This window comes from Gopherus flavomarginatus, chromosome 2, assembly GCF_025201925.1.
Source record: "Gopherus flavomarginatus isolate rGopFla2 chromosome 2, rGopFla2.mat.asm, whole genome shotgun sequence".
NCBI classification, from domain to species: domain Eukaryota; kingdom Metazoa; phylum Chordata; order Testudines; family Testudinidae; genus Gopherus; species Gopherus flavomarginatus.
Genome location: NC_066618.1, coordinates 263,167,745 through 263,193,701, shown reverse-complemented (window position 1 = coordinate 263,193,701; position 25,957 = coordinate 263,167,745). Strand labels below are relative to the sequence as shown.

General features: G+C 41.7%; 1 protein-coding gene across 1 annotated transcript in view; it reads left to right on the top strand.

Annotated features, from left to right (window-relative positions):
• NCALD (neurocalcin delta) overlaps nucleotides 1-25,957 on the top strand; it is a 147,626-nt gene continuing 121,669 nt past the window's right edge. The window contains exon 1 of the mRNA XM_050941398.1: nucleotides 1-162. The gene's annotated coding sequence lies outside the window, so the exon portion shown is untranslated. The remainder of the gene's footprint in view (nucleotides 163-25,957) is intronic.

The window sequence follows — 25,957 nt, the reverse complement described above, 5'->3', positions numbered from 1 at the left end:
GGGACTGGTTGTAATGACACCGGATGAAATTCTATGGGACAGAAGACCATAATTCAGCGTGCTGCCACCGTGGAGTGGGTTAGGGCATTGAGAGAATTGCTGCGGGCATGGAAACAGCAGGACCCTTGATCCAACGCAAACACGCCGCCACCACATTTCCAGGTAAAGTGAAAGTCACCTCTCCTTCCCCTCACTGCTTCCATTGTGGATCCCGAGGCTGCTGGCACCTTACATGCATCAGGCTGCAAGCACAGTCAGCTGTCCAGCAGCCCAAGTTTATCATCTCTGCTCCTGTGGTCAGCTTAGTTTAGGGGGAAACCAATGCCCGCAACTCCCCAGCTGGAGCCTTTGGTGAGCTACTGAGGTGGAATATGGGAAGAAGGGGCAAAACCAACAAAAGCATACAAAAATGCCATAAAGAAATGCCAATGTGAAAGGCAAATACGCAGGAAAGAAAAAAAAAAGCAAAAGGAAGAGAAACTGGGCATGATAAAGAAGACACAGGGCTTGTCTACATGGACAGGTACAAGTGATCATGACTTGATCACAGTTATAAAGTGGAAGTAGAATAAAGGCCAGACCAGTTTTTATATATATACTTGGTGCTGTAATAGGGCCAATTAACAAACCTGAAAACCATTGAGCCAAGTCAGTTGGAAGGAAGAATTTAATCAGAAAAATGTGAATGATAATTGGGAATAATTTAAGAACACCTTACTAAGTTCTCAGAAAGCCACAACTGAGGAATAAGGCTGTGCTGGTTTTTAAAAAAACAACCTGGTTTAGTGAGGAAGTGAAGGCAGTTGTAAAAAAATATCACAAATGGAAGAAAGGGGAAGTTGATAGTAATGAATATAAATCAGCAATAAAAAAAGTTTTAAAAATATTTTAGGAACAAAAAGAATCCTGACAATGGTATTGGTCCATTACTAAATGGACATAAGGGAATTATTAGTAATAATGTAGAAAAGGCAGAAGTGTTCAATAAATATTTCTGTTCTATATTTGGGGGGGAAACAGATGATATAGTCATATTATGGTGATACATCTTTCCATTCCATTAGTATCTCTGGAGGATGTTAAACAGAAGCTACTAAAGATAGACATTTTAAATCAACAGGTCCAAATAACTGGGATCCAAGAGTTTTAAAGAGCTGGCTGAGGAGCTCACTGGATGGATAATGTTGATTTTTTTCAAAACGGCTTGGAGCACCGGGGAAGTTCCAGAAAACTAGAAGAAAGCTAATGTTGGGCCAATATTTAAAAAGGGTATATGGGATGGTCTGGATAATTATAGGCCAGTTAGCCTGACATCAGTCCCAGACAAGATAATAGAGCGACTGATATGGAACTTGATTAATAAAGAATTAAAAGAGGGCAATTTAATGCAATGTAAGTAATGCAAATACTACATGAGTGTGTGGACAATAGATCCTGTCAAACTAACTTGATATTTTTTATGAGATTACGAGTTTGGTTGATAAAGGTAAGAGTGTTGACATAAAAGCCTTCTGTAACGTGTTTGACTTTTAATATGTGCCATGTCAATGGATTCAAAACCAGCTGACCAACCAATCTCAAAATGTAATTGTCATAGAGCAGGTGTGTTTCCAGTGGCGCCCCACGGGGGTCAGTTCTTGGCTGTATGCTATTTAACATTTTTATCAATTACCTGAAAGAAAACAAAGTCATCACTGATAAAATTTTCAGTGAGCCAAAAGTGGTGGGAGTAGTAAATAATGAAGAGGACAGGTCACTAATTCAGAATGATCTGGATTGCTTGATAAACTGGGTCAAACAAACAATAGGCGTGTTGGTTTTTTTAATACAGCTAAATGTAAATATGTGTGTGTGTGTGTATAGGAACAAAGAATGTAGGCCATACTGACAGAATGAGGGACTCTAGCATGGGAAGCAGTGGGGGTTGTGGCACACAATCAGCTGAATGTGAGCTCCCAATGTGACCCTGTGACCAAAAGAGCTGATACAATTCTGGGATGCATAAACAGGGAATCCTGAGTAGTTCAGATATTTTTTTGCTTCTATATTTAACACTGGTGGGACCGCTGCTGGAATACTGTATCCAGTTCTGGTGCTCACAATTCAAGAAGGATGTTGATAAACTGGAGAGCGTTCAGCAAAGACAAGCACACAGCATAGCAGGACATGGTGGAGTTGCTGTCCTATTATGTCACATTTAGTTTGCAGCAGTGCCGAAAGACCCCAGTCAGGATCAGGACCCCATAGTGCGAGGTGCTGTGCAGACGTATGTGGAGACACATTCCCTACTTGAAGATTTACTATCTACATTTTGCAGGACCTAAGCATTTATAGGTAAACACAAGACTTGAAAAAATTGCTTGCCTGGAGCTGTAGGAATTTTCCTCTGGCAATTGTATTAACCTCTGCACTGTCTAGGGTTTGTTTTTTGTTTTTTTTAATGAAAGCTTAGACAGTTTGTCTGAGGAGAGAACTTTCCAAACCTGACCCAACATACGACTTTTTGCCTGAGTCTGCAAATGGACACAGATTAATTGCCTCTGCCACTGCTCTAGTTTTCCTAAACTGCAACAGCATGAAAACTGTCCACAGACTAGTCGGCATTCAGTCATGCCACTGGTAGCCTTGTGAATAGCAGTGATATTGACAAAGAAGTCTGCCAACAAGCGACATCTGGGCTGGGCGCAGGAGGGAAGGGGAGAGGGAAAAAGCTGTATTTGTATTTGGGTGTTCACCTCTTCTCCATCTCTGTATGTTGCTCAGTTTTTAAAGGCTAGTCTAGCATGGGGAAACTGACCAGAATAGATATAATGGACTAAGCTATTTTGTTGTCACTTTTCTGGAATAGCTGCCCGTGTGGACTTTTTTTCTGGAATACGGTGCTTACGTGGGGAGCTGTTCCTCAACACTATTCTGGTCAGTTCCCCATGGAGACAAGCCTTAGACTGTATGCTGTTTGGGGCAGGGACAGCATCTACAGTATTGTAAAATGTCTAGCATTATGAGGCTCTGATAGTGATTGGAATCTCTCCTTATAGCAGCACAGGCATCTTTCCCGCAGTTAATGGATTTAGTCCTTGAATTTGTAGGTGTCAGATAAGTTTCCCAAGCCCTGTGTAAACAGTTTCTCACTAATCTGATTGTGAATGTGCCTTTTGTATTGCTGCTCACTGCGCTACTGTTTTGTTTGCTGTGGAGCCAGCCAAGTAGAAGAGAGGTGTGAACTTTCCCCCACTAATGTTAATAGAGTGCTAACTTCAAAGTCTGGCTTGGCCATGTTAAATGTTAACACTTTTAAGCCTGTTGATCCCAAACAGAAAGGTACAGCTCCAATAATAGAAGCACCATAATGTTATAACCCTCCCGCTGGTGTTACCTTGCACTCTATACTGGGCTCTTGCAGAACCCTTTGGAAGTGCACAAGGCTGCATTATAATTTCATCTTGTCAATGACCACGAGGTAGGGCAGACAAATTCATTTAGGAAAAATAAGAACCAGCCCAAATATGCTTCCATCTCTCTAATTCAAACTCAACCATTTTAAGGTTTGAGTAAGGGACACCCTTTCCCTTCCCCAGTTCCCATTAATTCCTCTTTTCTGCCTCCTGACTCACCTACAGTTCTTCAGCCCTTCTGGGATCATCCAATAAATCCCCAAATGGAATTTTTTTTCATAAGAACATAACATAAGAACAGCCATACTGGGTCAGATCAAAGGTCCAGCTAGCCCAGTATCCTGTCTTCCAACAATGGCCAATGCCAGGTTCCCCAGAGGGAATGAACAGAACAGGTAATCATCAAGTGATCCATCCCCTGCCACTCATTCGCAGCAAAGAGAGGGTAGGGACACCATCTCTGCCCATCCTGGCTAATAGTCATTGATGGACCTATCCTTCATGAACTTATCTAGTTCTATTTTGAACCCTGTTATAGTCTTGGCGTTGTATGAAAAAATACTTCCTTTTGTTTGTTTTAAACCTGCTGCATATTAATTTCATTTGGTGACCCCTTTGGCTTAAGTGTAATTAAAGGTGGCCCTCTCTTCTTGAACTCAGGTTTCCATATGAACACATGGTTCCTGCTATTGTTACAAGTAATCTCTAAAGCCATGTCCAGACTGAATCCTGACCTCTGATTGGGACATTCTGTAAAAGACTTCACACCATTTCCAAAGGCGGTTCAGCTCCACTTCCATGAACGACCTGGTCGATCGCAGCGGAGTGCGTACCACTGGCATCTCTCGTGAAGGGCAGTTCTGTGGTTCAGCAACTGGTCTGGGCCTCAGGTTATCTGGGGTCAGTCCCTTGCTCTGCCCATGATTCCCTTTGTGGCCTTAGGCAAATCCCTTTGAGCTTGTCTATATCAGGTGTGTAACTCTGCTATATAAACGCTGACTACAATGCATCTGCACAAGTGTAAACAGCAGCCTGCCCCAGTGCAGCATGTCTACACAAAAGGTGCCCCTTCAATAGGAAAACAGGTGTGTTCTCCCTTCGTGTTAGCTAACACATATTAGCTAACATAAGATAAAATGCTGGTAAAGATGATGCAGTTTTTCAGTGTGTAAAGACAAAACGTGTTAGCAGGTCAAGCAAGGTAAAGCCTAGCTTTCTCATAATTTTTACATCGACCTGTTACCATGTGTGAGAACTACAAGCTGCTTAATTGTCACTAGGACAATTAGCTAATGCAAGATGAGGATGCACCATTTTTCCCAGTGAAGAGTTTGCAGTGCTGCAGCTACATCAGTGTGGCTACACTGTGAAAAAAATCCTCACTGCAGACAAATCCTTAATCGCTTGGTGCCTCAATTTCCCTGTGTGTAAAATGAGTATAATGACAATTATCCCTCTTTATGTAGAACTGTGAGATCGGTGAATGAAAGGTACTATAGAAGAGCTAGACAAGAGGCATAGCTACCAGCGCTGCGAGTGTGGCTCCCGGCGCTGGGGCACTGTCTACACTGGCACTTTTTCACATCCCTGAGTGAGAAAGTTGCAGCGCTGTAAATTGCCAGTGTGGATAAGCCCTAACAAGATGGTGTTTGGAGTCTAATGGACAAGTCACATGTCCATGCATGATTTCGCCCAGTTACAGCAGGAAAGTCCATTAAAACTAGATAGGCATCTTCCATTGTAAGTTAAGTGTCCTTTAATGGCCCATTCTACTTGAGTAGTTCCTTCAAGATGTGCAGGCTAAATACCTTGTGGACGTTACCCCAGGAGCAAACATTTAAAATACAGGTATAGAGCCAATATTCATAACTTCAAATACAAAAATGATACATGCATACAAATAGCATAACCATATTCAGCAAATCATAAGCTTTCCATAGATATCTTACATCATGTTTTGTGCAAGATTTGTTGGAGATATATAACAGTGGTTGCAACCATGATCTATCTGGTCATATTTTAATCAGATAACGTCACATATACACTCTCAAGGAGAAGACCACAAAGCAAGGAGGCATCCTCACCCTGGGATGAGGTTTTCATGGGTGGGATTCAGCCTAGATAGCGTTTAGTGCAGTAATCCATTCTGAAGGTGACAAAAGGATAAACAGCTATGGGGAGAGGCTCATCCAAAAGCAAAGGTCCCAATCTCTTGTTAGGAACAGCTAGAAAAAAGCACTTTTGGCTTTGAGTATCAAAATCAATATATACTGTGAAAACAGAAGCAAAATGTACCCTGACCCTAAACTCCTTCTTCCCTTAACATGCTTTCAGAACTCCCATTAATCTCCATGTATAGGCAGAACAAAAGGAGACAAAGCTTGTCTACATGGAAAAATGTACTGGCCTAACTATAACAGTATAACTGTACGTAAAGAACAATATCAGCATGTATCCCACTGTAGACACGCTTTTCCCAGAATGAGTGCCTTTTTCCCGTTTACTTTATGCCACTTTCAAAGCAACATAAGCTAACCATAAAAAAGCACTCTGATGCCAGAATAAGTGTGTCCACTGGGGCACTTACACTGATATAGCTATAGCAGAATAATGATACTGGTATGTAGCTGTGCCAGGCAGTTTCCCCAGGTAGACAAGCCCTAAGCAAGTTCATGTGGTAGCTGATAGGAAAACAGCTTTAAGGAAAGTCTTATTCAGAAGCTTTCACCAACATTTTTATCCCACTACAGTCACACACACAAACAACCCAAATACATCAGGTCAAAGGGCATGGTAAGAATTCAAACAGTGCAAGACTCTTCTACAGCAGTTCATTTATGTTCAGGTGGATGTTTTGTGTTGGCTTAGCAGAATATTAAAGACGTAAACCCAGATGCAAAAGTAGTTTTTGTTCTCCTCCCTCCACTGCCCCTGTTTAAAGTCCTTGGACCAGATTCATTGCAGATGTAACTTTAGTGATTCTTGTAGAGCTACGTCAGGGTGAGTTTGGCCCACCGGGCCTCGTTAAAGGAGCTTTGTAAACTGTTTTTGGACTTGGTTTCTAATGCCTTTTTGTGGAGCTCTAAATTTAAAGTATTGTTTATTCAATTTCTCAATATTTACATTTGGTTCCTATTCCAGTAAACAGATGCCATATTATATCATACTACTGTTCAAAAACCCCAAGGAAATTAAAAGCAGAAATTCTCCATTACAATAACAATAAGGCTGCAACAACAACCCACAAATGCAAAATATTCTAAATTCAGGTGCCAGGGAACCCTTTTTCCACTTATGGATGGGCAATTCAGAGTTTGAACAGTTAGCCCTCCAGCCAATCCTCCTTTTAAGACCACCTCTTTTGGGGATTAACAAAATGAAGTACCAAATCACAAGTAGTATGTCGCTGCCCTCTCTGGGCTCCGTAGCCTTTGCCCTTTGCTCCGTAGCATGGCAGGGGTGTCCTCTCACCCTTCTGCCAGCACAGCTATTGTGTAGGGGAGCCCGGTTCCTCTCTCAACTTCAGACTCCAACCCAGAGACATTAAAGTGCTGTTGTGATGTGTCCCTTTTGCTTAACCTACTCTGCTCCTCTCTGGGACACTTCCTATGCACCCTGACTCCTCCTCCATCCTCTTCAGGCCTCCTCTGTTGAGCACCTCACAGGCTCTGTCAGAAAACCACCTAACACCTGGGAGCTTTCCCCAGACTGCCACAGTCAAATTCCAGAATCCTGCAGCTAGAGAACCTCCCCATACTTCCTGCTCCCTGCAGATCTCTCTCTCTTTTGAGCCCAGGCTGTTCATTATATGGTCCTAGTACAGTCATATGACCCTTCTGAGACTTCATCTCCCATCCATCCCTTCCATAACTACCTCTCTCAGGATATTCTTGCAAGGGCTGGAATAGGCGCACTAGGATCCATGCATACACTCTGTGGCAATGGCAAGAATAATAATTCCTTATCTCATATGAGTGTACTGAGGCTAAATTCATTAATATATGTGAAATACTCAAGATACTATGGTGATGGTAAGAATTGATTACTGTAGATCCAGTAAACACAATAGTGCTTGGAACAGACAGATGCTATATAACATTTATTTCAAAAATAGAAATTCATTCCTGCTTGATTGCAGGAAGATTGAAGATACTTTTGTATTACACTTTTCTGTCGTTAATTAGATGGAGTGATTTTTACATAATACATCAAGCAGTGTGCAGTGTAGACAGGGGAGAAGGTTGTTTTTAATTACACTACGTTTATTCAACCATGTTAATGTCAATATTGCCATCTGTCTAGCTCAGCAAGGATAGTTTGATATTTGTTTCCAGGTATATAAATCCTTGTTCTGAAAATTGAAAAGGGGATGGACCATGTTAGGAAGTTTGATCACATTTTTGCAAAATTCACCCCATACCCTGAGAACATAATAATGCTTTATCTGGCTCAGGATCACAAAGAACATCTTCTTCTGAATAAGGGTGACATTGACGGCTCAGACTCTTTGATCAGCACCTACTACAAAGAGTTTAAGAAGTGATACTTTTTTCTTCAGTATGCATTTCAGTGAGTATAAATGTGATTTTTATTCTAATGCAGTCTAACTACTAAGCCATTCCCTTTAAAGACTACTTTCGTGTGCAGAGATCAAAAAGTACAGTATGGCTTTTTAAAAATAAAAACTGGGCTTCCCTCCTAATGTATTCACTGTTTGTACTTCTTTTAAAGAAATCCCTGTTTGAATTTTATTTCAGGAGGTCCCACATTGACACATCTGTGGCTTTAGGTAGTATTTTTAATAAGAGGATGCCAAATTAAACTCCTGATTGGACACACACAGTGGTCAAACATAGACATCACCTGCTGCTGTTAATTTTGTGTTTCTAGATTCTTTTATTTATTTATTTCAACTAATAGTAGATGATATTTTGTTTTATATGGAACATGTGGACAAAGGTGGACAATAAATTCAAAAATGAAAACTGTAAAGATGGTGATAAAGCCATCTTTATCCGCTAGTCTGTTTGGTGAAACGAGCATTGGGTCTGGTCTTGTGTACTCAAAGATATGAGGGACACATTTGAGAGAAGCATTCTTCACTTTGAATTGCTTTTGAATGGAGGTAGAGAAGATACAACCTCTGTTACATGAGTTACTATAGTTAACCATCTTGTGTCAGGAGAGAGTATGCTGGCAGACTCTTACGATTTTGATGGCTCTGTGTGCTCAGTAAAAAGAGAGTTAAAGGGGTTGCAATGAAAAGGAAACCTCTCTCTTATTGGATTACAGTATAAATAGCTCACCATGATATGAAAATAAGGAAATAACAAAAATATTCTGACTTATTGTGATTTGTTAATATCATGATAAAATCAATTCTTCCTTTTAATGGCATTTGCTGTAGGAAGGTTTGTTTTTAAATGAATTAGCTAATGAAATGGGTTAGTTTATTAACTTGGTAAACAAGATATGGGGCGTTAGCTTTTCTAAATGCCATTTCCAGGGACAGCTCCCAACCCTGAAATCCTTGAGTAGTCCAGGAGTAATGCAATTGACTATAATACTGTATAAACCATCATGTATCTTGTCAAACACTAAAGGCAAAGAATAAGTCTCTTTATAAACTATTCACTGCAGCCTGAGATCAGCCCCAGAAAAAATGTTCATCATGCTTTAATTCTTCAGCCAATTTTATGGAAAGCAAAAAACAGACTGTCTGGGTATCTAACTTAGGAGAAGTTCCTACCTGTACTCAAAACTTGAACTACTCTGCCTCTTATTAGCTACCCTGCTGCACCAGAGAGCAAGTCAAATGTATTGAAAGTGACCATAACACAGACAAAAGCTCCAGTCAGGATTGAGCCCTCATGTTGAGGCCTGTCCAGACACAGAGGAAGAGACAGTCCCAAGGACCCTAGCTGGTTTGTATAGCAGGATCTCCAGTGGCCTTTGCAGATGATGCAAACAGGCAAATGGAAGCTGCTTGTTGCAAAGGTAACCTTGCTAGTGGAGAGAGGTGGTAGAACAACTGGGGATAAAGGCAGCCCATAAAAATAAAGCTTGCAGGCTTGGATTTCCTGCTGGGGACTTTGATACCATGTTGGTGGGCACTATGGAAAACCCTGAGGTGGATAGATCTGGAATCTCCATTCATTGCATGACCTTTGAGCCGCGGTATCAAGTTAACATGAAAGTGATAAAGTGAATATTGAGACGTGTCCCCTCAGCTTAGAATTGTTGTAGCAAATTCTCCACATTCTACAAACTTGTACCTTCTAAACACAAGCTTCACTAACTTGTGTAATCAAGTGTACTTTATATTGACTCATGGCTCATAAACCTAGTGAAGAAGGTTCTTAGGGGGAGAATGGGAACGGAGCCTGATGTACTCCAGTTCCTGAAGTAGTTTTCCGGGTCAGGGTTGAGACGGGTTGTTCTAGGATGTGCTGCTGCCTGTATTTGTGCCTGCCTTTTGAATGAACAGAAACCTTCACTACATGCTCTTTAAAATATATTTTAAAAAAAAGACCTTGAAAGGGGGCAAGGAGTCTTGCCTGGATCATTGTTGTGTCTGGGGAGAACCCCGCAGAATAGGATCTATATTGCACCATGGGAGAAAAAAATAGTAAATGAGAACACAGGACTCTTCTACAACTCAACAATGGAAGCTGTCAGCTAAGTTGCTTCCAAACAGGCTGCTCTTGTTGCTCCTGTGGTCAGGCAATGTATGTGTGTATGGCCCACAAGCCCCCTTATGGAGCAAGTAGCAGAAAAGCCTCTGAACTTTTGCTCTGACTTTGCTTTGAGGAAATAATCTTTGTTAAAGTGGCTGCCCTACCACAGCTCACTTCTTCATTTAAAAATATTCATCTGAGTGGGCCAAATAATGTTGGCAGATTCTGGCAGGTTGCAGAGAAGTTGTCAAACAAGATCTGCTTTCCTTACATATCTAACTTTTGCCAGCGGTAAGTGGATATAACCGTGTTTGCTGGTACCATAATGAATTATTGGTCTGCTGTACATGAGAAAACCTTTACCGCCCAGATATGTTTACAGAAATACAACTCATTAGCAAATATCCTTGTTGCGATGGGAGTGAAGATGCTATTTGGGAATGCAAGAGATTTAAACCTGGGAATACACAACATTTTGTTTTGTTTTGATTGCTGGATTCTGAATTCATGAAGTTTAAATCTCACATTTAAATGGAAACAAGAGAAGAAGAGTGATTTCACTCACATTTCTTTAGGCCTGTTGCTGTACCACTATATGCTGTGATCCCATTAACTTTCACAAGTTAAACAGGGTTATGCTGGATGAAAGATCTCCCACGGTATATGTACACAGCAAAGAAAAACCTGCAGCTGGCCCATGCCGTCCGACTTGGTCTGAGGGGGTGTTTCATTGCTGTGTAGACTTCCAAGTGTGATGGAATCCCCAGAGTGCAGCCTGGAACTGCGGGACTGCTATGCCCCCTTAACTCTCCAGCCTGGGCTGTCTCTCACAATGCTTTGCTAGTGATAAGCAGCAAACCCCTCTGGCTGCTTTTATCACTCAGCACAACCGCATGAGAAGCCCCCCACCCAGCTAGATTGCATGAATGCTCCCAGAACCACTCATCAATCACAGAGAAAAGCACCAGCCAAATCCCTCCCAGCCTTGTACCTCAGGAATATACTGTCTTGCACTGCTCAAGACCCTTTCTTGAGCAATGAAAGTTTATTAATTGGTTCACCACTTCATCAATGGAAAGTGGCTATATACTAGCCTTTGCAAACCTGAGCAGATTTACCAAGGATTTCAGGCAAACTCACTGGTAAGGATAAACAGTCAAACACGTTTATTGATTACAAAAGATAGATTTTAAGTGATTATAAGTGACAGGCAAAAAGTCAGATTTAGTTACCAAAGAATACAAAATAAGCGCACAATCTGAATCTTAAACCTGTAAGACGCTAGGCAGTATTTAGATCAAGCAGTTTTCTTACCCCACTAGATGTTACATTTCATAATACACAGGTTTTACCCTTGAAACCTGGACCAGTCTCCTCTGTTGGAGTCTTCAGTCTTCTGAACATCCTTGTTGCTTGCAGCATACATGGGAGCAGGAGAAAAGGCAAAGCATTGGGCCACTGTGTTCTGTTTTATACCCTGAGGGTATGTCTACGTTACGGGATTATTCCGATTTTACAGAAACCATTGTTTTAAAACAGATTGTATAAAGTCGAGTGCACGCCGCCACACTAAGCACATTAATTTGGCGGTGTGTGTCCATGTATCGAGGCTAGCGTCCATTTCCGGAGCGTTGCACCGTGGTTAGCTATCCCATAGTTCCCACAGTCTCCCTCACCTATTGGAATTCTGGACTGAGATCCCAGTGCATGATGGGGCAAAAACAGTGTCGCAGATTATTCTGGGTAAATGTCGTCACTCAATCCTTCCTCGGAGAAAGCAACAGCAGACAATCATTTAGCGCCCTTTTTCCCTGGATTGCCCTGGCAGACGCCATAGCATGGCAATCATGGAGCCCATTTAGCCTTTTGTCACTATCACTGTATGTGTACTGGATGCTGTTGACAGACGTGGTACTGCAGTGCTACACAGCAGCATTCATTTGCCTTTGCAAGGTAACAGAGACGGTTATCAGCCCTATTGCACCATCTGCTGCTTTGGAAATTGGCGATGATGGTTACCAGTCCTTTTGTACCGTCTGCTGCTTTGGAAATTGGCGATGACGGTTACCAGTCCTTTTGTACCGTCTGCTGCTTTGGAAATTGGCGATGACGGTTACCAGTCCTTTTATACCGTCTGCTGCTGTCATGGGTGCTCCTGGCTGGCCTTGCTGAGGCTGGCCGGGGGCGCATGGACAAAAATGGGAATGACTCCCCAGGTCATTCCCTTCTTTATATTTTGTCTAAAAATAGAGTCAGTCCTGCCTAGAATATGGGACAAGTCTACTAGAGAACTAGAGAGCACAGCCGCTCCGGGTCAGAGCCCCAGATATCCCACAGAAATGATGAGCTGCATGCCATTCTAGGGGGTGCTCCTGCAACAACCCCACCCGTTGCTTCCCTCCTCCCACACTCCTCCTGGGCTACCTTGGCAGTGTCCCCCCCATTTGTGTGATGAAGTAATAAAGAATGCAGGAATAAGAAACACTGACTTTTTAGTGAGATAAAATGAGGAGGAGGCAGCCTCCAGCTGCTATGATATTCCAGGCAGGACAGAATCTCCATTACTCATTAAAGGGTTGGGGGGAGAGGAGTGCAGCCTCCCGCTGCTATGATAGTCCAGGCAGTACAGAATCTTCATTAGACATGAAAGGGGGCGGGGAGAGGAGCTCAGCCTCCAGCTGCTATGATGAGGACGGTTACCAAGCCTATTGCACTGTCTGCCTCTCCAGGAGACAAAGCTTAAAGAAGGGAATGACCGAGAGTCATTCCCATTTTTGCCGAGGTGCCTCCGGCCGACTTCACCGAGGCCAGCCAGGAGCACTCATGAGATGATGAGGACGGTTTTCAACCCTTTTGTACCATCTGCCATCAGGAAATGAAGGGGAAGAGATGCTGGTGTTCAGCACCACAGCACCGCGTCTACCAGCAGCATGCAGTAGACATACGATCACACTGAAAAAAGGCGAGAAACGATTTTTTTCCCTTTTCTTTCATGGGGGGGGAGGAGGGAAAATTGACGACATATACCCTGAACCACCCAGGACAATGTTTTTGACCCTTCAGGCATTGGGAGCTCAGCCAAGAATGCAAATGCTTTTCAGAGACTGCAGGGACTGTGGGATAGTGGAGTCCTCAGTCCTCTTTCCTTCCCTCCCTCCCTCCATGAGCATCCATTAGATTCTTTGGCTTTCCGTTACGCTTGTCACGCAGCACTGTGTTGAGTCCCTGCTGTGGCCTCTGTCTATCATAGCCTGGAGATTTTTTCAAATGCTTTGGCATTTCATCTTCTGGAACGGAGCTCTGATAGAACAGATTTGTCTCCCCATAAAGCGATCAGGTCCAGTATCTCCCGTACAGTCCATGCTGATCAGCGCTCCACGCTGGGCAAACCAGGAAATGAAATTCAAAAGTTCGTGGGGCTTTTCCTGTCTACCTGGCCAGAGCATCCGAGTTCAGATTGCTGTCCAGAGCAGTCACAATGGTGCACTGTGGGATAGCTCCCGGAGGCCAATATCGTCGAATTGCGGCCACACTAACCCTAATCTGACATGGCAATACCGATTTCAGTGCTACTCCCCTTGTCAGGGAGGAGTACAGATATCGGTATTAAGAGCCCTTTATATCGAAATAAAAGGCTTCATTGTGTGGACGGATGTAGGGTTAATTCGGTTTAATGCTGCTAAATTCGGTATAAATGCGTAGTGTAGACCAGGCCTGAGTCTATGTGCTTAGAGCTAGGCATGTTTGGTGGGCATTGCCAAGTCACAATTTGAAGCAATACTCCCGATTGTGTTTTCTGTGAGTGAATCATTGAATAATAACTCCTCTGCTGGACAATGGCTGATGATGTCTGTTCAGCACCCATCCAGGTGTTGGTTACCTCCCTTGTCATTGTCTTTGAAGAGTTCGTATCTGGGTGCTTCCTAAATCCACTGCATATTTTAGTGACAATCATACAACACAATTCTCATAACTTCATATGCAATAATGATGTGCATATTGTAATGAAACCATGGGTTTCAGCAGATCATAACCTTCCCCCCTGATACTTCACATGGCCGGCTTTATATGCAATATCACAATTATATATAGATAAGGAATATGGGGGTCACAGGGTGCTCCCCTGAGGTATAGAGTGGGCCCCTGTCAACCACACCAGGCTTCGGTTGGAGCCCAAGTTTTGGGACTCTCCCGCCCCGCAGGGTCCTTGAGACCAGGCACCATCCTAAGCGTGGAAGTCTACACAGCAATGAAACAGCCCTGCATCCCAAGCCTGAGCTGGTTGGCAGGGGTCAGCCTCAGGTTTTTCTTTGCTGTGTAGATGTATGACAAGAAACATTTAGGTTTTGCAGAAAAAGTTGATGGCAACACAGTAAGATGTCATACTTCCCTGTGAGTAGGTATGGAATGAGTCCGAATGTGCTTTTAGTGGGTAGTGTACTGCTGGAGATGCTGGTTTTTTGGAAGATACATAAAGCTGAGGCCCTGAACATTCGTGGCCATTGAAGAACTTTTTTCTGCGAGCTAGAATGCTTAATCTTGATGTCCTGGTCAAATTCTGATTTGGTTGATTATATTTTCTCTACCTAAATCCACCTTGCAGTTTAAGTTGGATACTTCACTCCTTGTGCAAAAATTGTTATGTATTGTTACGGTGTCATTAGCACCAGGGAAATGTGGGTGCTCAGTACCTCTCAGAATTGGGTGCATAAACAGCTGTCATGCTCTTCACAAGAGGTGGCTGTGTATCTTACTGATGGCTGAACTAGTGCATCTCATATCCTTTAACTGTCTTGCAGGGAGGTTGTGAACCTTAATTAATGAATTCATTGTTTTTAAAAGCACTGTAAGATCCTTTAAAGCAGCGGTTTTCAACCTGTGGTCCACGGACCTCTGGGGGTTCACAGACTATGTCTAAGGGATCTATGAAAAGTTCTTGCATAGAACAGAGGTTTTCAACCTGTGGTCTGCAGACCCTGGGCCCTGGGGATCTATAGATTAAGATTTCCAAAGGGGTCCGCACCTCCATTCAAAACTTTTTAGGGGTCCGCAAGTGAAAAAAGATTGAAAATCACTGCTCTGGAAGTGCAAAGCGTTATTGTTTATTGAGGCTGCGCTTTCAAGAGGAAAATAATTTCTTTTTGCATAATTACCTCGAACTTGTGACTGGCTATTGAGACTTTCCATTGTACCTCACTCATTATTCTTAAAATATATGGACATGATGTGTTTATTTTGTTCAGGTATTTATTTTGGAAAGAGCTCTGTTTGCATTTGTCTCTTACTATGAAGTACACATATGGTGATATTTGCTTTGCTGGGATTGATGCATTTCTCCTGCCCCTCCCTCACCCCTTCCCTAATGCCTTCACTTCTAGTGACATGTACTTTGTGCTTTGACAATTCTAAATGCTCCTTTTTGGTTTCAGTCCAGGTCAGCGCTGGCCAGCTCTTGTTCCTTTTAGTCAAGCAATGTCCTTTCACACTGGAGAATGTTTCTATCTAAATAGTGGCTGAAACAATCTTTTAAAACACCTCTGATATTAGTCTCCCTGTCTATCTCCTGTCATTTATGCCCCAGAGGAGCAGATGTTATATCCTTCACATTTAGAACATTTGAACTGCTCTCTCTCAGAAGGCCTTTCTTTTGCCTTCTTCTGGTATGTCTTGTATGGTGACCTGAGGTCATCTGGGAGTCTCCCATGATATTTGGGCTGTGAGGGCATAAACCCTGAATAGGCTTTTTCTGTATTTCATGCTGAGTTGGTGGAAAAATAGTTAATTAGGATACTTTTAGGTCTTTCCTAGAAAGTTAGGTAGATGAGACTTAATTGTCTCTGCAAGAGAGAAGAGCCAGCTAAATGTTCCAAAATATGTTGCTCCATTTCTGCCTGTTAGTAAGTAAAATGATCTTTTCATGCTACACATCAGCTGTATTTTGGCTTGCAACAAGTCTCCTACCAAGATGTCTCCCACCAAGAAGATGCATGTGACATTTTTCCAGGCAACGGGAAATGAATATTCATTTAGCTTTGTGTTTTGGATGAGCTCTTTGAGCTCTCTCTCTCTCTTTCTGACACCTGTCTCCGGCTATACGCAGTTATTAAATTGTAAATGGCATATATCTTAATTTAATGTAAACTGTTGCGAGGTTGCCATGCATTTTCATCCTTGAAATCTTTTTCCTCCTTGGTTCCTTGTCCACTGTGTGCTCTACACTTTACATTTTATCTTGTATGTGAGGTTAAGATTCCTTTTCATTTTAAAATGTACTCTGCTTTTTAAAACTTCTTATATCTAAGGCACTGAATCCTTAACAGCTGGAGAGTCCATTGGTCATCGGTGGGTAGCACAGAGTGCTTCCGAATAAACTAGTGTGATGCTCAGGAATTGCACTGTGATATTTGCATCCTGACCAGTCAGGATATGATGATGAAAACCAAGCATAATAACAACAGCATTGAGCACTTATATGGTATAAACAGAACCCTCTTAGTACAAAGGGCTACAGCATTCTTGCTGGCAGAGAGAGAGCAGTGGTAGAGGTGAAGGGACTGCTAGCTATAGGAAGGAGGCAGCAGCAACTCTGAGCGGTGGGAGACCAGAGCAGCATGGTGTTCTGCTCTTGGCCTCACACTTCTTTCTGGTGGAGTTTTAACAACTGGCACCTGTGAGCCTCCGCCGATATCTCTCTGCTTCCACTTGCTCTGTCCAGCCCTTTCTTTCCTCCACCACATTCCTTACTCCAGTATTATGGCTGCCAAAACCATGGGTTTCCTCCAAAGACTGAGTTTTCCAACCTTCCTTTGGGTCTACAGAGAAAACTCATCAATCAACAGAAGAATCCTCACTGATTAGCTGTCACTCCCATTGTCTGGCATCCTGGGAAAGGCAGCCAGTCAGAGCTGCAGAGCTCCTGCCCCCTCTTCTCTCTTTTCTCCCTCCCTCCAGCACAGGGCTGGAGTATACCTGTGCATCCAGTGCTGGCTGGGAAGCAGCATCCGCTGTTGGCTCTGCAGCAATCTCTGGCCCCCTCTTGAGGGATGTCTACAAAACAAGTGCTACAATGGCACAGCTACGCCACTGTAGTGTAGACACTTGCTACAGCAATGAAAGGAGGTTGTAGAGGGGTGGACCCCCGCTCCTGCCCTGAAGGGGTAAAAACAGCCCTGGGAGGGGGCTGTGGCTGGAGAAAGCAGCTTTTAGGCTGCGCTGATTGGGGGATGTGGCTGCAGCTGGGGCCATGCCCCAAACAGACTCAGCTGGTCCTATAAAGGCAGAGAAGCCAGGGGCAGACAGAAGTCTCTCTCTGTTTGTAGAGGGAGAAGGGCCTGCAGGGAGCTAGACACAAGGTACCTGAGTGGAGCAGGGCTAGGGAAAGGCAGAGGAGCTGGGGAGCTCTAGCCTGGAAAGCCCCAGGCTGTGGCCTAGCACAAGGCCAACAGGTACTGGGGGTTGCAGAGAGCAGCCCAGGGGTAGGCCAAGGCAGCAGGCCCAAACCCTCCTTGCCAGTGATGAGCAGGCTGATACTGCAGTCTGCCCCAGGCCGTGGGGCTAGACAATGACTGGCAGTAGCCATATACTGAGGCAAGGTGGGGATAGAGGGTGGCGGTTTCCCAGGGAGGGGAGACCCTGAAAGAAAGGGGTTACTGCCAGGGGGCAGCACCCCATGTCAAAGGGCACCGGGTCCAGTGAGTGACATGGGGGCCAGAGGACAGGAAGATCACCGGCCTGCAGAGGGGGCTCCAGAGCTGGAATGAGCTAATTCCCAGGAGTCACCAGCAGGAGGCGCCGCAGGGGTAAGTCCGCTCCTCTACAGAGGCTTTTCGTCACTGTAATAATCCATCTCCTTGAGAGGCAGTAGTTAGTTGGACAGGAGAATTCCTCCATCGACTTAGCAGTGTCTACTTGGGGACCTACGCTGGCTTAACTTGGTCTCTCAGGGGTGTGAATATTTCAATGTGGCTAGGTTGACCTAAGTTTTAGGTGTAGACTGTGACTCTGTGTGTTCTTCCCCCACCTTTGACACTTGGAAAAGGGATGAGGATCCTGCACTGCTTCTGCCTCCACCCTGGCCTGGGAAGGATCTGATCCTCCTGCTTCCTCCTCCTCTCTGGCTGAACTTCTAAAAATGAGGTGGATTGGTAAAACATAAATGTCTGGGGGAGCGCGTGTGTGAGAGAGACACACACACACATATCATGGAGACACTGTGGAGGGAGGCTGCACTAAAAATGAAATGCCTGGGAAAGATATCTGCATGTGAGGTGTAAACTCCTTGAGGGGCTGGTGGTGCTTGAAGAGTAAACAGAAAAGAAAAGCCAGACGAGGTGAGTGAGTGAGTGCCGGGGGAGAAAAATGCAGGAGAGAACAATTAAATGCTGGTATCTTACTCTGTCTCCCTACCTTGCTCTATCACCCCTTCTGGTTTTATATAAGTATATTTATGCAATTCTGTATTCATTCGTGCAAACTTGTACAAGTTTGCATATGTACTGGGATTAGGTTTGATGATATTGGTACTTAGGCAGTACTGATGTAATTTTGTTCAGTAATGAAAGAGTAAACCTATACTCATAACACCACATTATACGTATGTGGAAACTGATGCATAGATTGTCAATTTCTGCCCCAGGGCAAAATGGCACAACTCCTATTGACTTCACTTGCATTGTGCGTACTTACTCTGGGGCTGAATTTTGTCCAGAGAGTCTAAGTGACTTGCTCAAAGTCACATTTCAAGTCGGCAATAGAACTGGGATTAGAACTAGGGCTGTTGATTAATTGCAGTTAACTCACACAACTCAAAAAAATTAATTGTGATTTAAAAAATTGATTGCGATTAATTGCACTGTTAAACAATAGAATACCTACTGAAATTTATTAAATATTTTTGGATGTTTTTCTACATTTTCAAATATATTGATTTCTATTACAACACAAAATACAAAGTGTACAATGCTCACTTTATGTTATTACAAATATTTGCACAGTAAAATGATAAACAAAAGAAATAGTATTTTTCAATTCACGTCATACAAGTACTGTAGTGCAATCTCTATGTGAAAGTGTAATTTACAAATGTAGATTTTTTTTGTTACATAACTGCACTCAAAAATAAAACAATGTAAAACTTTAGCTCCTACAAGTCCACTCAGTCCTACTTCTTATTCAGCCAATCGCTAAGAGAAACAAGTTTGTTTACATTTACGGGAGATAATGCTGCCTGATTCTTATTTACAATGTCAACTGAAAGTGAGAACAGCCATTCGCATGGCACTTTTGTAGCTGACATTGCCAGGTATTTACGTGGCAGATATGCTAAACATTTGTATGCTCCTTCATGCTTCAGCTACCATTCCAAAGGACATGCTTCCATGCTGATGACATTCGTTTAAAAAAAAGAGTGCATGCATTAAAATTGTGACTCAACTTCTTGTGGGAGAATTGTATGTCCCCTGCTCTGTTTTACCTGCATTCTACCATATATTTCACGTTATAGCAGTCTTGGATGATGACCCCAGCACATGTTGTTTGAATTATGAACACTGTCACTGCAGATTGGACAAAATGCAAAGAAGGTACCAATGTGAGATTTCTAAAAATAGCTACAACACTTGACCGAATGTGGAAACTACAGAACCTGAACCACCAAAAAAAAAAAATCAACCTTCTGCTGGTGGCATCTGACTCGGATGATAAAAATGAACGTGTATCGGTCCACTCTGCTTTGGATGCATGTCCTCTGGAAGGATGGTTGAAGCACAAATGGGCATATGAATCTTTAATGCATCTGGCATGTAAATACCTTGCAACGCCGGTTACAACAGTGCCATGCGAATGCCTGTTCTCACTTTCAGGTGACATTGTAAACAAGAAGTGGGCACCATTATCTTCTGCAGATATAATGAATCTTGTTTGTCTGAGTGATTGGCTGAAATAGTACTGAGTGGACTTGTCGGCGCTACAATTTTACATTGTTTTATTTTTGAATGCAGTTATTTTTTTGTACATAATTCGAATTTTGTAAGTTCAACTTTTATGATAAAGAGATTGCACCACAGTATTTGTATTAGGTGAATTGAAATATACTATTTCTTTTGTTTTTTACAGTGCAAATATTTTAATTAAAAATAAATAGGAAGTGAGCATGATACACTTCGTATTCTATGTTGTAATTGAAATCAATATATTTGAATATGTAGAAAACACCCAAAAATATTTAAATAAATGGTATTCTGTTATGGTTTAACAGTGTGATTAATTGTGCAATTAATTGCAATTTTTTTTAATTGCACGAATAATTGCAATTTTTTAAAAATTGTTTGACAGCCCTAATTAGAACCCCTCCCAGGGTTTGAAGTATGACTCAGAAATGTCATATGTCAGCACAATGATGACTGTGTTATTGACATTCAACCTTTCAAATACCTTTGTGTGTTCTGGCAGCAGTTCTGAATTGTCTTGTTACTTCTCTCCTTACAGTGTGGTCTGATAAACAGAATTGACAATATTACTGTATGACAAAAAACAACAAATACCACTTATTGCTTTTACTAAACTGTAAAAATGTGATCAACCCAGAGATTGTCCATATTATACCTATTCTATCAAAATCCTAAGAATCTGGTATATTGTGAACCATTTTTGTTGACAAGGCATCTTAAAACTCTTTAACTCGATATTGCTATTCTGCTCATGAAGAAAACAGGAGCAGAGCTTTCCAAATTTGCATTCATCTCCCTCCCACCCCATCCTTGTCAGCTTAGATAAATTAAATAACAGTGAAGCTAGTGTCTAACAAATATGTGGGTGGCAAGGCCAATGTTTGAAAATTATACAGTAGGTCAGAAAATAAAGATAAGGCATCCGTTTTTAGTAGCCTTATCTACAGGAGAGGAGTAAGATGTGTTTATATAATATTATGTCCATTATTATATTCATTTGATGCCTTATTTTTGTGAAGAGTTCATAGGTCTTGTTGACTAATTTGAAATGAGGGCCTGCTATTGCACAGGTGCCCAAAGTATAGGTTATAGAGTCCTAAAAATTAGCCTCCAGCTGTCCTTACCCTATAACTTCAGAGTGAAGACAAAATGGATTAACTGCAGATGTATTAGGGCTGGTGAAGCCAACCAAGCAATTTCCGTAAGGGACAGGTAAATGTACAACCACATGTTATGGTTGGAAGCATTTATATTTGATTTGAAAATAATGATTTCCTATCAAATCTGGAAAGCCAAGAAAGATAAAGTTTTTATAATATGTAAATATATATTCAGTTTAGTTGTGGGCCCAAGCTCCTGGCTACTAGTCCTACTGTCCCATAGGGTGGACACCCTTGTATTAGTAGTAGTGTAATTATTTTATGATGAAGCTTCTTGGCATCTGACTGTGGGCTCCCTCCTGCCGTATCTAGTCCGACCAATCTATTCATTGTTCAAAAACCCTTGAGTTTTAAACAGCCAACCAGTATTTCCCCTGTAGTCTCCTCATCCACCTGTCATCTATAAGACAGCTGTCATTAGATGGACTTTCGCTGTCCTTCCCCTTCCCTTCTGCTTCTCCCAGGAGACTATGCACCTTACTTCTGAAATCCTCTGGAGTTCAAGTGATTTGGAACAGAGCCTTTTTGCCCTAAACGAAGTCTCCCATGTACCCCCCCCACACACATCTCCTTCACTTTTTGCCTCTCAACAGCAAACTGATGGTCAGGACCTTTAAAATGAGGCAAGAGAATGGAGACACTGAAACCAGACACCAGTTTATACATCATTATACTATGCTCAGTTCAAGCAAAATGTCAAAATCCACTGGAGTACATTTAATGTCAGTTATGAAGCACAAAGTAGTTATTTCTACTTTTCAAAGTGTTTAAAATCTATTTGGGTACATTAGTGGTGACCTACAATCTGGCAAACCGTGAACATCCTTAAATAATCTCAACCAAGCTGTTCCCAAACTAGAGCAGGGCCAAATTCACAATTTTTAGTTTATGGAAATTCACATGAAATATTTTTTCATTTTTCATAGCTTTGAACTCTTTCCAGTTTCTGTCTTTATTTACATTTTTGACCAATTGATGATTTTTGTCATCTAAAACTTTAGCAAACTCATTGCCTCTTAGGTCAGATGAGCTATTGTTTCACTCAGAAACAGGCAAAATGTTGTTCAACATTTTCAAATTCAGTATGTTAGCAAAACTTTCTCTGAAATTGGACACATTTTTGAGTTAATTAAAAAACAAAACCATTGTCAGTAGTTTTTCATTTTCTTAGAAATATTTTCCACACCTCCGTTTCAAATATTGTACTTGTTAGTCCCTCAGGACCTGATCCAACTCCTGTTAATGTCAGTAGAAAGACTGGCATTGACTTCAGTGGGAGTTCGCCAAAGCCCTAAAATATCATAATATTTTTGTATGACTTGCATGATATTTAAAAAAACTACCCTGATTAGTATTACACTGGCTTTGTCCCATTCTTGATTATTTGATTCTTCTATAATGATAGTTTCTCATCCATGACTACCAAAATAAAAATAACAAATATGAAGCACAGATAAACAATTTTACAGTCCAGTTGACAGTCCCACTAAAACCTTAGTAAAAGATTCTGTTATGCACCTCAAAAACATCCATGTAAGTCAGTGATGAAGTATATCAAAGACGTTTACTGGAGACAAGTGTCTTGAGCAGCAGTTCACAGTGTATAGGCAGAACCATGAGCTAGCAAATGCCTAATATAAGATCTAAAAGGACATTGTCAAGTCTTTCCTGAAGAGCAGGAAATGTGTGAAAGTGTAGCTCCTCTGTTACTGGCTTCAAATAATTATATTTTATCACAGCCCTAGTGCTAGACTATATTTGGTTTTGCTTGAATTTTTCTTAATTTTTCTTAAGCTGTGACTGATTTCTAAGATTTCATGTAATTTGGTGGAAACGTTACATTTTGCATTAAAAAATAAAATAGAGAGCACATTGTTCTGTATCACAACTTGATGACTCTAATGCAAAACTCTTTTACATTTTATGAAGTATAAAGGTCAGTTTGTTGTTTTTACGATCTTCAGAAGAGCCCAGTGATAAAACTAGAGTGTGCTGCACATGAATCTGATGCCAGGGCACAGGCTTTTACCTTTTTGAGTAACTGTACCAGTTTGCCACACAAAGCTGTAGGCGTATGAGCTAGCAATCTCCCCATTTTTTTCCAGACAGTCATCACTTCCAGTTCCTACTTTATAATGATAAAACTGTGATCCATCTTCTGTGCTGACCCCAGGTATGTTGCTGCTGTCCATCTCCCATTCTGGTATACACACTAGTGGTGCGCTGCTTACTTGTGGCACTTCTACTGTTTGCTACTCTGTGATAGACTGTCCTTAAAAGGGACTGTAGATTCAGTTTAGCATCCAAAATAATAAGAATATACTGGTAATTAACAATAATAAAAATACCTTTACACAGTGAAGTTCAGATTCTAATCTAAACCTTATATGTAAATCTTTTATATCTCCCATCCCACAAACACTTTTATATATAGTTTAACTTTAAGCAAGTTAGTGGTTAAATTGAATTCAATACACAGTTTGTTCTTAAAGTTGAGCATGTGCATAAGTATTTGCAGGATGAGTGCCTACATCTACAAAATTGGCCGTAAATTCTCATGAAAGCAGGTTTTGGAGTTTGTCATTCAAATACATCCTGTTTCCATTTGGCCTGGGAATCCAACAAGAGCAGCGTTCTCTTAGGGTACATCTACAGTACCCGCCGGATTGGAGGGTAGCGCTCAATCTATCGGGGATCGATTTATTGCGTGTAGTGTAGACGTGATAAATCGATCCCTGATCGCTCTTCTGTCAATTGCTGAACTCCAGCAGCGTGACAGGCGGAAGCAAAGTCGACAGAGGAGCCGCTGCCATCAATCCAGCGCCACGAGGACATGAAGTAAGTAATTTAAATTCAATCTAAGATGCAATGACTTCAGCTATGCTATTCCCATAGCTGAAGTTGCGTATCTTAGAATGATCCCCCCCCCCCAGCGTAGACCAGGCCTTACAACATTTTGGTGCTTTTGGTCAATGTGGAATCAGGTTGTGCCAAAGTAGCAAAAATGAATAGGGATCACATTTTAAAACTTTTAAAAAAACCCTCTCATTTTCTGGCCCTTAATTGGCTCAGTTGCCTTTGGGCTGGTTAGATTTTGGGCAAAGGCTCAGGTCCTGTACTGTCTTGCCTGCACTAACACTAATAAGATCTAATAACAGTGATTTGAAAAATTAGCCATCCCAGCAAGAATAAGAGGTACATTGGGGTGGGTAATAGTCCCCTTCATTAACAGGATTTCTTCAAGGATGGAGAAGGAGACAGCCCTCCTAAAGGATAAGAACGTACATGTGATAATACATCACTGTATCAAGCATTCTTTGTGGCTTAGTCTGCAAAAGTGAAAAACAATTTTACAGTAAAACTTTTCAGTGATAACTTTTTAATGGAGGCAATTCCTTAAGTAGGAGGATTTCAGTGTTTGATGGAACCTCAGGGTTTGGGATTTCTCCAAGGCAATGACCTTTCTGGTGTGGGAGAATGTTTCATGGACAGTGTCCGAAAAAAGTAAACTCTTTGTTTAAGAACCTTCCACATGTAGCAATATAAGAAACAACTGTACCGGAACAGATGTGATGTCTCAGAACTTAAAGCAATGATACACTGCAGGGTCAAGAATTTAGCAAGATTCAAAGAGGGATTGCACATTTTTATGACTAAGAAAAGAATAGCCAAAGTTATAATAGTAAATATTTTTCAAAGGCTAGGAATGGATATAAAACCTCATGCTTCAGGGTTTATGCAATCTCTGACTATTAGGCCATGTCTACACTACAAAGTTTTGTCAAAATAGCGATGTCAGTGAAGGATGGAGGGACAAAACCCACAGCTATGCCAGCAAAACCCCTAGCGTCATTCATGGAGGTGGTGCTATTGTACCAGCAGGAAAACTTTTTCTGTTGGCATAGACTGCCTCTACACTAGGGGACTTGAGTGGAACAGCTGTATCTGAATATCTGCAAAGCATTTGTAGTGTAGACAAGAACTGAGGAATAAGGGACTTTTAAGGGGGATGGGGCTTCTTGGAGGTTTCCTGGGAGGCAGACTATGCCACATCTGCTTACTGCAGGGGTTCTTGTACTTTCTTTTGAATATCTGCTGCTGGAATGGTAGGCCCATGAATCTGATCCAGTATGACAATTCCTATGCTCCAGATTTTGCCACCCTTACATATGCTGAGTGGTAACTTAATCCATAAATTTCCCAAGTGGTTTCAATGGAATTGTTTGAAGCGTAAGATACTCAGCATGAATAAGGATAGCAGAATGTGGCAAAAAATGTCTAGAAGGTATAGTAATGTGGGACATAGTAAAATAATATGACAGCATATTGCTATATTGCTAGGGGACATGGGTAAATAATAAGTATGAGTGCCATGAAATTGGTACTGACTAATTTGACTATCTCCCTATTCCCCCAGTCCAACATCTGTCTCTAGCTTTGGTGAGCTTTGTAGTACATATTTGTGGAAAGCAGGTCATTCCCAATTGTTAAAAATCTGCTCATAAACACTGACCACATGAAGAGGTCTCTCATAAATAACTCTGGTCCTTCACTACTAAACTCTAAAATAAATTATTTTTGTTGGCCATAAGGAAGGGTCATTCGATCCTTTAGAACGGTCTTGTCTCTGTCTCATAATTCTCTCAATGAATTATTGATTACAGCTGGACAAGCTGCATTGTTCAGGGAAACTTAATAAGTGAAGGAATTAACTGTGCATGTTGAAGATACTTCAGACATAGTGACAATGTTAGAGCTACATTACATTCTTCTATATT